Source organism: Polyodon spathula, unplaced genomic scaffold (genome assembly GCF_017654505.1).
Source record: "Polyodon spathula isolate WHYD16114869_AA unplaced genomic scaffold, ASM1765450v1 scaffolds_3957, whole genome shotgun sequence".
Taxonomy (NCBI): domain Eukaryota; kingdom Metazoa; phylum Chordata; class Actinopteri; order Acipenseriformes; family Polyodontidae; genus Polyodon; species Polyodon spathula.
The window spans coordinates 1-12,500 of NW_024475414.1; the positions used below are offsets into that span (position 1 = coordinate 1).

The 12,500-nt window shown below is 50.7% G+C and overlaps 16 non-coding genes and 1 pseudogene across 16 annotated transcripts in view; all 17 read right to left on the minus strand.

Moving 5' to 3' along the window:
• Window positions 1–751: 751 nt before the first annotated feature.
• Window positions 752–869, minus strand: LOC121312536. The gene has a single exon (XR_005949852.1). It is a non-coding gene; the product is annotated as a U5 spliceosomal RNA (small nuclear RNA).
• Window positions 870–1,329: 460 nt separating this feature from the next.
• Window positions 1,330–1,522, minus strand: LOC121312524. Its single transcript, XR_005949842.1, has one exon. It is a non-coding gene; the product is annotated as a U2 spliceosomal RNA (small nuclear RNA).
• Window positions 1,523–1,705: 183 nt separating this feature from the next.
• On the minus strand, window positions 1,706–1,823 carry LOC121312537. Its single transcript, XR_005949853.1, has one exon. It is a non-coding gene; the product is annotated as a U5 spliceosomal RNA (small nuclear RNA).
• Window positions 1,824–2,331: 508 nt separating this feature from the next.
• Window positions 2,332–2,524, minus strand: LOC121312551. Its single transcript, XR_005949867.1, has one exon. It is a non-coding gene; the product is annotated as a U2 spliceosomal RNA (small nuclear RNA).
• A 182-nt stretch (window positions 2,525–2,706) lies between these two features.
• Window positions 2,707–2,824, minus strand: LOC121312538. Its single transcript, XR_005949854.1, has one exon. It is a non-coding gene; the product is annotated as a U5 spliceosomal RNA (small nuclear RNA).
• Window positions 2,825–3,276: 452 nt separating this feature from the next.
• LOC121312529 lies at window positions 3,277–3,470 on the minus strand. The gene has a single exon (XR_005949847.1). It is a non-coding gene; the product is annotated as a U2 spliceosomal RNA (small nuclear RNA).
• A 183-nt stretch (window positions 3,471–3,653) lies between these two features.
• Window positions 3,654–3,771, minus strand: LOC121312539. The gene has a single exon (XR_005949855.1). It is a non-coding gene; the product is annotated as a U5 spliceosomal RNA (small nuclear RNA).
• A 454-nt stretch (window positions 3,772–4,225) lies between these two features.
• Window positions 4,226–4,418, minus strand: LOC121312535. Its single transcript, XR_005949851.1, has one exon. It is a non-coding gene; the product is annotated as a U2 spliceosomal RNA (small nuclear RNA).
• A 177-nt stretch (window positions 4,419–4,595) lies between these two features.
• LOC121312540 lies at window positions 4,596–4,713 on the minus strand. The gene has a single exon (XR_005949856.1). It is a non-coding gene; the product is annotated as a U5 spliceosomal RNA (small nuclear RNA).
• A 438-nt stretch (window positions 4,714–5,151) lies between these two features.
• Window positions 5,152–5,332, minus strand: LOC121312532 (annotated as a pseudogene).
• Window positions 5,333–7,678: 2,346 nt separating this feature from the next.
• On the minus strand, window positions 7,679–7,796 carry LOC121312541. Its single transcript, XR_005949857.1, has one exon. It is a non-coding gene; the product is annotated as a U5 spliceosomal RNA (small nuclear RNA).
• A 473-nt stretch (window positions 7,797–8,269) lies between these two features.
• LOC121312546 lies at window positions 8,270–8,462 on the minus strand. The gene has a single exon (XR_005949862.1). It is a non-coding gene; the product is annotated as a U2 spliceosomal RNA (small nuclear RNA).
• Window positions 8,463–8,647: 185 nt separating this feature from the next.
• On the minus strand, window positions 8,648–8,765 carry LOC121312542. The gene has a single exon (XR_005949858.1). It is a non-coding gene; the product is annotated as a U5 spliceosomal RNA (small nuclear RNA).
• Window positions 8,766–9,268: 503 nt separating this feature from the next.
• Window positions 9,269–9,456, minus strand: LOC121312533. The gene has a single exon (XR_005949849.1). It is a non-coding gene; the product is annotated as a U2 spliceosomal RNA (small nuclear RNA).
• Window positions 9,457–11,573: 2,117 nt separating this feature from the next.
• On the minus strand, window positions 11,574–11,691 carry LOC121312543. Its single transcript, XR_005949859.1, has one exon. It is a non-coding gene; the product is annotated as a U5 spliceosomal RNA (small nuclear RNA).
• Window positions 11,692–12,112: 421 nt separating this feature from the next.
• LOC121312552 lies at window positions 12,113–12,305 on the minus strand. Its single transcript, XR_005949868.1, has one exon. It is a non-coding gene; the product is annotated as a U2 spliceosomal RNA (small nuclear RNA).
• Window positions 12,306–12,488: 183 nt separating this feature from the next.
• The window catches only part of LOC121312544, a 118-nt gene continuing 106 nt past the window's right edge, over window positions 12,489–12,500 (minus strand). The window contains exon 1 of the small nuclear RNA XR_005949860.1: window positions 12,489–12,500. This exon is cut by the window's right edge and continues 106 nt beyond it. This is a non-coding gene — a small nuclear RNA (U5 spliceosomal RNA).

Here is a 12,500-nt window from a genome sequence, read left to right on the forward strand (position 1 = left end):
ACATTATCGCATAAAACTGCTAGATGCCCAAATTTGCCACACTTTCGGCAATGCTGAGGCTGCCCACTATAGAATAAATAACCTCGATTCGGCCCAATGGAGAAATTGGCTGGTGGATGTTTGAACCCATCGTACCCATCAGCATCAGGTTTTAAATCCACACGAAATTGTCTTTTACCCGTCCAAATCCCATTCTTATCTCTCAATAATACACCGCCAGCAACAGACGAGCAATATCGAGAGAGAAAGAGTTCCACATCATAATCGCTGACATAAGGGTTAAACATATGAACAGTCATTATGCGGTGTTCCTGATGCCACAACGACTCCACCGTATAAAAAGATAAGGGTTCCACTGCCGACTTTTCCTTGCAGGTTTTGAAAAAGGTTTCAAAAACCAATTTTGTCGTAAAAGTTACATCCACAAATTTCAGGTTGTTATTTACCTGTAAACAGAAGATCTGAGTAGGCACAAGCTTCAGTTGATCCATGATGACCTTGTCACCTTCTCTTTCTCCAGCGATCAAGCTGCGGTCAAGCCACAAACTGGATCTTAGCCAAGAGGCCGAGAAGCGATGCCCAAAATTTTGGCCAAACGCCCCGGGCGCGGCCGCCCGCCGCAGCAGTCGTGGTACTTGCTTCTCGGGCGGGCGGGCGGAGGGAGGAAGGAAGGAAGGAAGGAAAGGTGCCGGGCTCCAACGGGGGCGACCGCCCTTTCTGTGCTCGTTCTGCTTTTAAACTCCAGGTGGAGCCCCTCCCTGAGGGGAAGGGCTGTCCAAAAATTGGATCGAACTCGTAAATGCTCCTCTCCACGGAAATCTTTAGTAAAAGGCGAAAGGTTCATTCGAGCTGTAGAGAAGCCGGAGCGTGCCTTTGCTGGTGGCCGAGCCCTTCCGGCCGGCCCAAAGGCCCTCCCCTCTGCCAAGCGGCAGCGAGGCCACGCACGCAAAACAAAAACAGGGAACTCCTCCCAAAACGCATCTGCCGTTCCGCCCCGGCGAAAGGGCGCTTTGCTGCTGCTGCTGCTACACTGGCCTGCTGCGTGTGTTAGGCCTGCCTGAATATGAAATATGAAAAAAAAAAAAAAAAAAAAAAAAAAAAAAGAACGAAAAGAGCGGGAAAACGGCGCGTCCCAGGAAAGGGGAGGGTGGGGAGGGAGGGAGAGGGTGGCGCTCTCTCTCTCTCTCTCTCTCTCTCTCTTCTCTCTCTCCCCCACCCTCTCTCTCCCTCTCCCGCTCATCCCTCTCTCCCTCTCTGCTCTCTCCTCGCTCTCTCTCGCTCTCACCTCTCTCCGAACCTCTCTATCTCTCTCTCTTTTGACCTTTCTGAGAAATGTGCACCGTTCCCGGAGGTACTGCAATACCGGGTCGATGCGTGGAGTGGACGGAGCAAGCCCCGCTTCCATCTCCCGCTTCCAAAAATCCATTTAATATAGACGGTCCCCCTATGGGGGACGTATCAGATATTAAACTGATAAGAACAGATACTACACTTGATCTGAGCCAAGAGGCCGAGAAGCGATGCCCACAATGGTTTTGGCCAAACGCCCCGGGCGCGGCCGCCCGCCGCAGCAGTCGTGGTACTTGCTTCTCGGGCGGGCGGAGGGGGAGGAAGGAAGGAAGGAAGGAAGGAAGGAAAGGTGCCGGGCTCCAACGGGGGCGACCGCCCTTTCTGTGCTCGTTCTGCTTTTAAACTCCAGGTGGAGCCCCTCCCTGAGGGGAAGGGCTGTCCAAAAATTGGATCGAACTCGTAAATGCTCCTCTCCACGGAAATCTTTAGTAAAAGGCGAAAGGTTCATTCGAGCTGTAGAGAAGCCGGAGCGTGCCTTTGCTGGTGGCCGAGCCCTTCCGGCCCAAAGGCCCAAAGGCCCTCCCCTCTGCCAAGCGGCAGCGAGGCCACGCACGCAAAACAAAAACAGGGAACTCCTCCCAAAACGCATCTGCCGTTCCGCCCCGGCGAAAGGGCGCTTTTTTGCTGCTGCTGCTACACTGGCCTGCTGCGTGTGTTAGGCCTGCCTGAATATGAAATATGAAAAAAAAAAAAAAAAAAAAAAAAAAAAAAAAGAACGAAAGAGCGGGAAAACGGCGCGTCCCAGGAAAGGGGATGTTCCCCTCCTCCTCTCATCCCCCTCCATCTCTCCCGCCCCCTCCCGTCTCTCCCTCAAATTGCCTGGGGAGGGAGGGGAGTGTCCCCCTCCCTCTCGCACTTCCCAAACTTCCTCCTCCTCTCTCTCTCCTCTCTCTCTCTCTCTCGCTCTCTCTCTCGCTCTCTCTCTCTCTCTCTCTCCCTCTCTCTCTCTCTCTCTCTCTCTCTCTCTTTTGACCTTTCTGAGAAATGGGCACCGTTCCCGGAGGTACTGCAATACCGGGTCGATGCGTGGAGTGGACGGAGCAAGCCCCGCTTCCATCTCCCGCTTCCAAAAATCCATTTAATATAGACGGTCCCCCTATGGGGGACGTATCAGATATTAAACTGATAAGAACAGATACTACACTTGATCTGAGCCAAGAGGCCGAGAAGCGATGCCCACAATGGTTTTGGCCAAACGCCCCGGGCGCGGCCGCCCGCCGCAGCAGTCGTGGTACTTGCTTCTCGGGCGGGCGGAGGGAGGAAGGAAGGAAGGAAGGAAAGGAAGGAAAGGTGCCGGGCTCCAACGGGGGCGACCGCCCTTTCTGTGCTCGTTCTGCTTTTAAACTCCAGGTGGAGCCCCTCCCTGAGGGGAAGGGCTGTCCAAAAATTGGATCGAACTCGTAAATGCTCCTCTCCACGGAAATCTTTAGTAAAAGGCGAAAGGTTCATTCGAGCTGTAGAGAAGCCGGAGCGTGCCTTTGCTGGTGGCCGAGCCCTTCCGGCAGGCCCAAAGGCCCTCCCCTCTGCCAAGCGGCAGCGAGGCCACGCACGCAAAACAAAAACAGGGAACTCCTCCCAAAACGCATCTGCCGTTCCGCCCCGGCGAAAGGGCGCTTTGCTGCTGCTGCTGCTACACTGGCCTGCTGCGTGTGTTAGGCCTGCCTGAATATGAAATATAAAAAAAAAAAAAAAAAAAAAAAAAAAAAAAGAACGAAAAGAGCGGGAAAACGGCGCGTCCCAGGAAAGGGGGAGAAGGTGATGGTTGTGACTGGGGAGGTGGGGAGTGGGTCTCTCTCTCTCTCTCTCTCTCTCTCTCTCTCTCTCTCTCTCTCTCTCTCTCTCTCTCTCTCTTCTCTCTCTCTCTCTCTCTCTCTCTCTCTCTCTCTCGCTCTCTCTCTCTCTCTCTCTCTCTTTTGACCTTTCTGAGAAATGGGCACCGTTCCCGGAGGTACTGCAATACCGGGTCGATGCGTGGAGTGGACGGAGCAAGCCCCGCTTCCATCTCCCGCTTCCAAAAATCCATTTAATATAGACGGTCCCCCTATGGGGGACGTATCAGATATTAAACTGATAAGAACAGATACTACACTTGATCTTAGCCAAAGAGGCCGAGAAGCGATGCCCACAATGGTTTTGGCCAAACGCCCCGGGCGCGGCCGCCCGCCGCAGCAGTCGTGGTACTTGCTTCTCGGGCGGGCGGAGGAGGAGGAAGGAAGGAAGGAAGGAAGGGAGGAAAGGTGCCGGGCTCCAACGGGGGCGACCGCCCTTTCTGTGCTCGTTCTGCTTTTAAACTCCAGGTGGAGCCCCTCCCTGAGGGGAAGGGCTGTCCAAAAATTGGATCGAACTCGTAAATGCTCCTCTCCACGGAAATCTTTAGTAAAAGGCGAAAGGTTCATTCGAGCTGTAGAGAAGCCGGAGCGTGCCTTTGCTGGTGGCCGAGCCCTTCCGGCCGGCCCAAAGGCCCTCCCCTCTGCCAAGCGGCAGCGAGGCCACGCACGCAAAACAAAAACAGGGAACTCCTCCCAAAACGCATCTGCCGTTCCGCCCCGGCGAAAGGGCGCTTTGCTGCTGCTGCTGCTGCTACACTGGCCTGCTGCGTGTGTTAGGCCTGCCTGAATATGAAATATGAAAAAAAAAAAAAAAAAAAAAAAAAAAAAAAAAAAAAAAAAAAAAAAACGAAAAGAGCGGGGAAAACGGCTCGTTCCAGGAAAGGGAGGGTGGGCGAGTGTGGCAGGGAGGGTTGGGCTCTGGGGCTCTCCTCTCTCTCTCTCTCTCTCTCTCTCTCTCTCTCTCGCTCGCTCTCGCTCTCTCTCTCTCTCTCTCTCTCTCTCTCTCCTCTCTCTCTCTCTCTCTCTCTCTCTTTTGACCTTTCTGAGAACTGTGCACCGTTCCCGGAGGTACTGCAATACCGGGTCGATGCGTGGAGTGGACGGAGCAAGCCCCGCTTCCATCTCCCGCTTCCAAAAATCCATTTAATATAGACGGTCCCCCTATGGGGGACGTATCAGATATTAAACTGATAAGAACAGATACTACACTTGATCTGAGCCAAGAGGCCGAGAAGCGATGCCCACAATGGTTTTGGCCAAACGCCCCGGGCGCGGCCGCCCGCCGCAGCAGTCGTGGTACTTGCTTCTCGGGCGGGCGGAGGGAGGGAGGAAGGAAGGAAGGAAGGAAAGGTGCCGGGCTCCAACGGGGGCGACCGCCCTTTCTGTGCTCGTTCTGCTTTTAAACTCCAGGTGGAGCCCCTCCCTGAGGGGAAGGGCTGTCCAAAAATTGGATCGAACTCGTAAATGCTCCTCTCCACGGAAATCTTTAGTAAAAGGCGAAAGGTTCATTCGAGCTGTAGAGAAGCCGGAGCGTGCCTTTGCTGGTGGCCGAGCCCTTCCGGCAAAGGCCCAAAGGCCCTCCCCTCTGCCAAGCGGCAGCGAGGCCACGCACGCAAAACAAAAACAGGGAACTCCTCCCAAAACGCATCTGCCGTTCCGCCCCGGCGAAAGGGCGCTTTGCTGCTGCTGCTACACTGGCCTGCTGCGTGTGTTAGGCCTGCCTGAATATGAAATATGAAAAAAAAAAAAAAAAAAAAAAAAAAAAAAAAAAAAAAAAACGAAAAGTCGGAAAACGTTTTGTCCCAGGAAAGGGATCCCAGAAGGGGAGGTGGGGAGGGTCCCTGGGACGGGCTCTCTCTCCTCCCCGAACATCCTGGGGCTCTCTCCTCTCTCTCTCTCTCTCTCTCTCTCTCTCTCTCTCTCTCTCTCTCTCTCTCTCTCTCTCTCTCTCTCTCTCTTTTGACCTTTCTGAGAAATGGGCACCGTTCCCGGAGGTACTGCAATACCGGGTCGATGCGTGGAGTGGACGGAGCAAGCCCCGCTTCCATCTCCCGCTTCCAAAAATCCATTTAATATAGACGGTCCCCCTATGGGGGACGTATCAGATATTAAACTGATAAGAACAGAGATTTGATTTTTATAATAAATTTAATCTTAACAATTAACAACACAAAAACATTCAAAAAACACAACACTTATTATAATTACAAAACTGAACACAAATCAAAAACTAACTCTTACATATACAAAAATAACTAAACAGAAACCATTACTTTACTTTAACAAAACAAAATATTCAACAAAACACAATCCTGATTCCCATTACAAAACAACAACACAGTCTAATAAAACAGTAACTAAGAAACTAAACATATATTCTAACAATACAAGAAAAGACCTTCACTTTACATATATGCAAATTTACAAACAAAAACTTACTTTTCACCCCAGAACAAAATCCCAAATACCCAATTACATTATTTTATTATTCAAAACAAAGGAAACAAAAAACACTATACACAACCAATATCATTTCATTAAAATAATCATCACACAAATATACACTTCAGCAAAAAAAACAAAAAACAAAACCCTATCCCTCTATTTCTTTTCCGCCTCCCTCCTTGCTATGTCTGCCCTCCATCTAGCACGTTGCAAAATCTTATCCCTCTCAATTCCATACTTCTCTATTTCACTTTCCGTCGCCGGTCCCTTCCTCAGCCTTTCGTTCCAGATCATCAATTCTCTAAATTCTTTCTCACAATAACAGTGCATTAAAGTATGTCTATACGTAGAGGTCTCTACGAATTTGTCACCTTTCTTCCTCTTCTTCTCCTCTTCTATTTCCATCTTCTCCGCCCAAGTTAACTTTTCGTATTCCTCCTTTTCTCGTTTCTTTTTCTCCTTAGCATCCTCCCTTTCTCTCCGCTGATCGGTTCTTCTTTTCCTCCTTTCCTCCTCTTCTTCCACACTTTCCGACCAGCTCGGACCAACTGCACCCTCACTGGAACTCTCCTCACTTCTGCTCCCGGCTCCAGCTTCTCTGTCTTTCCGCTTTTTTTTTAAATCAATCTCCGTTCCCTCCATCGCCTCACTCTCTTCTACCTTGTCCGCCCCACCATCACCTTCACCACCACCACCTACACCCACACCTCCACCCTCTTTCACTTCCTTACCACTCATACTCCCTCCACCACTCTCACCACACCACCTTCCTTACTTACATCACCACCACCTTTACTCCCTCCACTCATTCCCTCTCCACTCCCATCTCTCTTTGCACCATCACCACTCTCATTTGCTCGCTCACCATCCATACCACACCCACTTCCACTCATTCCCTTTCCACTCCCATCTCTCTTTGCACCATCACCACCCTCTTTTGCTCCCTCACCATCCACACCACTCCCACCTCCACTCATTCCCTTTCCACTCCCATCTTCCTTTGCACCATCACCACTCTCATTTGCATGCTCTTCATCCATACCACGTTTACCACACTCTCTATACAAATGATCAAAGGATCCACACATGCTACAACTCTTTGGGGTGTTGCAGTCCATCGCTTCATGCCCCTTCCTCCTACACTTTTGGCAGAACGTTACTTGGCACTCATTCGCCTCATGTCCTTCAGTATCACATTTGAAACACCTCCTCGGTTGCCCAGGGTAGCTTAAAAAACCCCTGTTTCCCCCAATCTGTACCTGGCCCGGAGGGTGTACTATACCCCCCTCTTTTGTACTGCAAATCTTCAGCCTCACGAAAAATTTCCATTTCCCAGTCCAAATACCTACAGGGTCAAGAACTTTAAAAGGTCCCGAAATAATATCACAGACTCTCCCAATGTACTGTGCAACATCCTCTTGACCAACATATGGGTTGTACATAAACACAAATAATGGACGAACTTCTCTTGCAAACAAAGGGTCTCCAACATACAGAGAAAAAGGCCTTTCATTTTTCTTCCGCTGATAATTATCCCAGACGCTCCGAGCCAATTCTTCACTGCATAAAACTAAATCAAAAAACTTATCATAATTTTGAAAACAAAAAATAGACTTCACCTCCAACTTCAGTCCTTTCAGCAGCACTTCCTTCACGAAAAATTCACGTCCACCTGGCGTATCCTTCCACTCTCCAACATCCACGGTTCTCAGCTGTTTCACCAACTCCTCACTCCATCGAAACCGGATCAAATTCTGCATTCTTCTTCCCGTTGCCATCGCATCCAACTCCCAGCGCCTTCTCTTTCTCAGCAAATATTCAAAATGCTGCGGTCATGCCACATACATTTGAGATGAGCCAAGAGGCCGAGAAGCGATGCCCACAATGGTTTTGGCCAAACGCCCCGGGCGCGGCCGCCCGCCGCAGCAGTCGTGGTACTTGCTTCTCGGGCGGGCGGAGGGAGGGAGGAAGGAAGGAAGGAAGGAAAGGTGCCGGGCTCCAACGGGGGCGACCGCCCTTTCTGTGCTCGTTCTGCTTTTAAACTCCAGGTGGAGCCCCTCCCTGAGGGGAAGGGCTGTCCAAAAATTGGATCGAACTCGTAAATGCTCCTCTCCACGGAAATCTTTAGTAAAAGGCGAAAGGTTCATTCGAGCTGTAGAGAAGCCGGAGCGTGCCTTTGCTGGTGGCCGAGCCCTTCCGGCAAAGGCCCAAAGGCCCTCCCCTCTGCCAAGCGGCAGCGAGGCCACGCACGCAAAACAAAAACAGGGAACTCCTCCCAAAACGCATCTGCCGTTCCGCCCCGGCGAAAGGGCGCTTTGCTGCTGCTGCTACACTGGCCTGCTGCGTGTGTTAGGCCTGCCTGAATATGAAATATGAAAAAAAAAAAAAAAAAAAAAAAAAAAAGAAAAAAAAAAAGCGGGAAAACGGCGACCCAGGAAAGTTGGGGGCTCCTCGGTGGGGTCCCTCCCACTCCCGGATCTCCTCCCTCCCTCTCTCCTCGCAGTATCCAGAGAGCTCGGGCTCTCTCTCTCCTCTTCTCGAAGTCGCTCTCTACACAATCTTCTCCTCTCTCTCCTCCTAGTCTCTCTCTCTCTCTCCTCTCTCTCTCTCTCTCTCTCTCTCTCTCTCTCTTTTGACCTTTCTGAGAACTGTGCACCGTTCCCGGAGGTACTGCAATACCGGGTCGATGCGTGGAGTGGACGGAGCAAGCCCCGCTTCCATCTCCCGCTTCCAAAAATCCATTTAATATAGACGGTCCCCCTATGGGGGACGTATCAGATATTAAACTGATAAGAACAGATACTACACTTGATCTGAGCCAAGAGGCCGAGAAGCGATGCCCACAATGGTTTTGGCCAAACGCCCCGGGCGCGGCCGCCCGCCGCAGCAGTCGTGGTACTTGCTTCTCGGGCGGGCGGAGGGAGGAAGGAAGGAAGGAAGGAAGGAAGGAAGGAAAGGTGCCGGGCTCCAACGGGGGCGACCGCCCTTTCTGTGCTCGTTCTGCTTTTAAACTCCAGGTGGAGCCCCTCCCTGAGGGGAAGGGCTGTCCAAAAATTGGATCGAACTCGTAAATGCTCCTCTCCACGGAAATCTTTAGTAAAAGGCGAAAGGTTCATTCGAGCTGTAGAGAAGCCGGAGCGTGCCTTTGCTGGTGGCCGAGCCCTTCCGGCCGGCCCAAAGGCCCAAAGGCCCTCCCCTCTGCCAAGCGGCAGCGAGGCCACGCACGCAAAACAAAAACAGGGAACTCCTCCCAAAACGCATCTGCCGTTCCGCCCCGGCGAAAGGGCGCTTTGCTGCTGCTGCTGCTACACTGGCCTGCTGCGTGTGTTAGGCCTGCCTGAATATGAAATATGAAAAAAAAAAAAAAAAAAAAAAAAAAAAAAAAAAAAGAACGAAAAAAAGAGCGGGAAAACGGCGCGTCCCAGGAAATTGGGGAGGTGGTGGGGTCCTTCTCTCCGGGTGGGGCTCTCTCTCTCTCCTCATCGCTCTCTCTGGGGGAGGGGGGCTCTCTCTCTCTCTCTCTCTCTCTCTCTCTCTCTCTCTCTCTCTCTCTCTCTCTCCTCTCTCTCCTCGCTCCTCTCTCTCTCTCTCTCGCGTCCCTCCGAGATCTCTCTCTCTCTCTCTCTCTCTTTTGACCTTTCTGAGAAATGGGCACCGTTCCCGGAGGTACTGCAATACCGGGTCGATGCGTGGAGTGGACGGAGCAAGCCCCGCTTCCATCTCCCGCTTCCAAAAATCCATTTAATATAGACGGTCCCCCTATGGGGGACGTATCAGATATTAAACTGATAAGAACAGATTTTTTTTTTTTTAATAAATTTATTAAATCTTTTCAAAAAAAACACAAACAATAAATACAAACTGTAAACCACAAATCCTTATCCATTACAAAAACTAAATAATACTTCACAAAAAAAAACAATTCATTTGTACATTTCAAAAACACAAACTTATTATCATTACAAAACTAAAACATACAATCAAAATCTGTCTAATACATATAAAACAATAACTAAGAAACTAAACATATAATCTAACAGCACAAGAAAAAAAAACCCTTTCAATTTACATATATGCAAATATTCAAAAAAAATACTAATACTCCTCTAAACACAATCCCACTCACCCACCCATCTCTAATTCTAAATACACCGTTTACATAACCCCTCCACCTCTAAATACACCTCCTAAGAAAACCAAGAACATTATTTTTTCCTAGCGTTCCCCCTCTTTAACGCCTCAAAAAAAACTTTCCGCCTCTCTTCCTCATAACGGTTCCACTCCGCCTCTGTTATTCTTCCTTTCTTCATCCTCTCCTTCCACTCCAGAAGTTCGGCGAACTCCTTGCCACAAAAAGTCCTCATTATGGCCTCCTCCTTTTGTCGGTACTCCGCCTCACTCACTTTATTTTTCTTCACTTCCTCCTTCTCCATTCTCTCACCCCAACTTGGGCTCTCTGTTTCCCCTTTCTCTTTTTCCTCCACACTCTCACTCCGACTCGAACCAGCTGTTCCTCTTACCCCTCTTGACTCTGCTTCACTTCCCAGGTCCTCTGTTACGCTTTCCTCTCCTCCACTCCTGCTTCTCGATTGGCCCTCCCTGACCCACTCCTCATTCCCGTCTCTCTCCTTCCTCTTCCTCTGCACCTCTCCTCCCTCTTCCTCCATTGGAACAGGAATGGACTCATCAGTGGACACCTGAAGGCCTCCCTCCTCCTTTTTTCCCAGGACTCCTCCCCTTTCTTTTGTCTGTTCCGGCTTTGATTTTCCCGCCATTTCGCCTCCTTCTGTCTGAGCTCCACCCCCAACACTCTTTTGTGTTCCAGACTCAAAAGTTTTAGCTTTCTGTCTGTCAGGCTCTCCACTCTTCTTAGCTCCAGGTTGTTGCTTCTCCTCCTTCTCCTTCTGTTTTGTCTCTTGGCTCTGCTTTTTCTCTTTCCCTCCTCCTGCTGCTGCTTCAGCATAGCTCCTTGACCTCTTTTCGCAGTCTTTATACAGGTGATCCATTGCCCCACAAAGATTGCATTTTTTCTTTTCTCCACAGTCTCTACTGATGTGCCCCACCTTGTTACAGTTCCTGCAAACAGTCTCTGTGCACTCTGCAGCATAGTGGTCTGCTGCAGAGCACTTGTAACAAACATCAGGCTGTCCTGCGTACCTGATAATCCCTCTATTCGGCCCGATGTAGAACACAGGTTTCAGGCCTACATGGGTTCCGCTCCTCTGCTCCATCTTGAACCTCCCATAGAACTTCCTCCAGTTAGTCCAAATGCCTGCAGAATCCATTATTTTAACTAGCCCATGCTTCACTACAAAAAACCTTTCAATAAAGCTCTGGATCTCCTCTTCTGGCACTTGGGCACTATTCATGCGAACATGAAAGGTTTTCCAGTCCAGAGTAAAAATCGGTTCAAAAAAGAACTCACTCGCTGTTTCCATAGGGCTTTGCTCAAACACTCCCTTCTTCTCCCAGCAGATGTCCTCGTTCATCAAGGTGAGATCAAAAAGTCCTCTCTTCCCATAATCCTGCAGGCACAGGATCTCTTCCAACTTTAACTGCAACAATCCAAAGACGATTTCGTCGACGAATCTTTTTCGGTCCCATTTCTGCTGCTCAGCATCCTTCACCTGGAACCGGATAGTATTCTTGCTACTGCTGTATTGCATAGCTCCACTTACTACCCAATCGCCTTCTCTTCCTTCAGCAACCAATAAGCTGCGGACAAGCCACACACCCAATTGGTCAGAGCCAAGAGGCCGAGAAGCGATGCCCACAATGGTTTTGGCCAAACGCCCCGGGCGCGGCCGCCCGCCGCAGCAGTCGTGGTACTTGCTTCTCGGGCGGGCGGAGGGAGGAAGGAAGGAAGGAAGGAAGGAAGGAAAGGTGCCGGGCTCCAACGGGGGCGACCGCCCTTTCTGTGCTCGTTCTGCTTTTAAACTCCAGGTGGAGCCCCTCCCTGAGGGGAAGGGCTGTCCAAAAATTGGATCGAACTCGTAAATGCTCCTCTCCACGGAAATCTTTAGTAAAAGGCGAAAGGTTCATTCGAGCTGTAGAGAAGCCGGAGCGTGCCTTTGCTGGTGGCCGAGCCCTTCCGGCCGGCCCAAAGGCCCTCCCCTCTGCCAAGCGGCAGCGAGGCCACGCACGCAAAACAAAAACAGGGAACTCCTCCCAAAACGCATCTGCCGTTCCGCCCCGGCGAAAGGGCGCTTTGCTGCTGCTGCTGCTACACTGGCCTGCTGCGTGCGTTAGGCCTGCCTGAATATGAAATATGAAAAAAAAAAAAAAAAAAAAAAAAAAAAAAAAAAAAGAACGAAAAGAGCGGGAAAACGGCGCGTCCCAGGAAAGGGGAGGGTGGGGAGGGTGGGGCTCTCTCTCTCTCTCTCTCTCTCTCTCTCTCTCTCTCTCTCTCTCTCTCTCTCTCTCTCTCTCTCTCTCTCTCTCTCTCTCTCTCTCTCTCTCGCTCTCTCTCTCTCTTTTGACCTTTCTGAGAAATGGGCACCGTTCCCGGAGGTACTGCAATACCGGGTCGATGCGTGGAGTGGACGGAGCAAGCCCCGCTTCCATCTCCCGCTTCCAAAAATCCATTTAATATAGACGGTCCCCCTATGGGGGACGTATCAGATATTAAACTGATAAGAACAGATACTACACTTGATCTGAGCCAAGAGGCCGAGAAGCGATGCCCACAATGGTTTTGGCCAAACGCCCCGGGCGCGGCCGCCCGCCGCAGCAGTCGTGGTACTTGCTTCTCGGGCGGGCGGAAGGGGAGGAAGGAAGGAAGGAAGGAAGGAAGGAAAGGTGCCGGGCTCCAACGGGGGCGACCGCCCTTTCTGTGCTCGTTCTGCTTTTAAACTCCAGGTGGAGCCCCTCCCTGAG